Source organism: Ailuropoda melanoleuca, unplaced genomic scaffold (assembly GCF_002007445.2).
Source record: "Ailuropoda melanoleuca isolate Jingjing unplaced genomic scaffold, ASM200744v2 unplaced-scaffold8314, whole genome shotgun sequence".
NCBI classification, from domain to species: Eukaryota; Metazoa; Chordata; class Mammalia; order Carnivora; family Ursidae; genus Ailuropoda; species Ailuropoda melanoleuca.
This window is the reverse complement of record NW_023253675.1, coordinates 4,911-6,640: the sequence shown is the minus strand read 5'-3', so window position 1 is coordinate 6,640 and position 1,730 is coordinate 4,911. Positions and strand designations below refer to the sequence as shown.

Genomic DNA, 1,730 nt, shown 5'->3' with positions numbered 1-1,730 from the left:
TTTTTTTTTTTTTTGGCCTAGAGGTGCCATTAACCACTTTGTGAGTCTCTGGGCTAAGGGGGTGTTCCCTGTTTAGAATCATACAGAATAAGATACTCACTACAGAGGTGGTAGGAGCCATAGGCTGTCCAGCTTACAGGCAAGGTCAAGAATGCAGGGCACAGGTCTCATGAATCCTTCCTTGGCCCAAAGCTTACATTTTCAGCATAGCAACTATTTTTTCTGTCTGATATGATAATGAATTTTTCCATATCAATCTCCGCATCAGACTGCAGATTCCTGAGACTCATCCTTATTTATTTCCATATTTTCTCACCGAAACATCTATACCACTTCCTGAGATCTTCCCTTGGAATCAAGCAAGTTATAGGTTCAGGTTGAGGACACTCTTTCAACCTCCTACTTAGCTATTCCAGGATCCCTCAGAGCTCAGCTGGGCTCAGCATTTGTGATGAGACCTCACGCTACTCCCATGAGTATGCGTAGCTGATCAGATGTCAAAAGTCAAGTTCCCTTTAAGCTTAAGTGTTGGGGCCCAATGGCCTGGCTGGCCCCATCTTTTGGAATCCTATATCCGCGTATACTTATTGAATGAATAGATGGATGGATTGATGAATTCTCTCCAAAAGGTTGAAATGTACTTTAACATTAACATCAGTCTTGCAAGTCTGGAAGCCAAAGGTAGCACACAAGGGTGACCAATACAAACGCTGCTTTTCTGAACCCCTGGGAACTTCTGAGAATTACATTCTTTAAAGGGCTTCTCCCAAACCATAAGCTCAAAGATTGTGCCTATCTTAAGAGTCATTAAAATCTTTTTACCTGTTTGGAAACAAGATTTTCTAATAAACTCGCTGAACATGAGAGTACCTTCCTAATCTCCATCTATGCTCACCAGGAAGGGAAGTGAGTTCTATTTAAGGCATGGTTATATCTAGGTCATCTATCCAAATAAACATGATTGCCCCAACTCATACAACTGATCATATCTGTTGTAACTTTGCTCCAGGAAGATACCTGGTTATTGGAATAGAGAGGGAAGACTAAGTTACTCAAATGATCCCACGTAATTAAAATTCATTGATGCATCTGTTAGACTTCTTAGCAGTATGTGCTTGCAAATGGATTGTATTCCAATGGCTAATTTGTAAATTAGTTGGGTGGAACATGAAGTTCATTTTTCCATTAAAAAAAATACTTATGAGAATTGGTTACGTTTCCAGCCTAGCCTCCCAAACTTACCTATCCAGTAACTTTGCTAGAATAAAGTATATTCACAATGGGTTGATATTGCTTTGATGTACACGGCTAAACAGAGTGGAAGAAATAAAAATGAATAATAATTTCTTTTTTTTAAACAAATGTGTCTTGAAGGCTCATGCTTTGAAAAAAATAGTTTTAAAGCAAAAGGGGTGCATGTGTTCATTTCAGCAGCACATATACCAAAATTGGAATGATGCAGAGAAGATTAGCATGGCCCCTGGGCAAGGATGACACACAAATTCCTAAAACAAAAGGGATGTGATAGATGAAAATTTTAGGAAGATTCTAAAGCAGATTTGGGGAGAAATCTGAATCTTTAGGATCCTATCCCCAACTCAGAAGAGATACTTAAACCAGGAATCACAAGGAAAGTTTTGGTGTTCGTGAGATTAATTCTCCCCAGCCTCATTGTCTAGTCATATTATGACCTCCTCGGTGGGCAACAGATACATGTTGATCTATCCTCA

General features: G+C 39.3%; 1 non-coding gene across 1 annotated transcript; it reads left to right on the top strand.

The window, feature by feature from the left end:
• The first annotated feature begins 1,418 nt into the window (after positions 1-1,418).
• Positions 1,419-1,525, top strand: LOC117800835. Its single transcript, XR_004623187.1, has one exon. It is a non-coding gene; the product is annotated as a U6 spliceosomal RNA (small nuclear RNA).
• Positions 1,526-1,730: the final 205 nt, after the last annotated feature.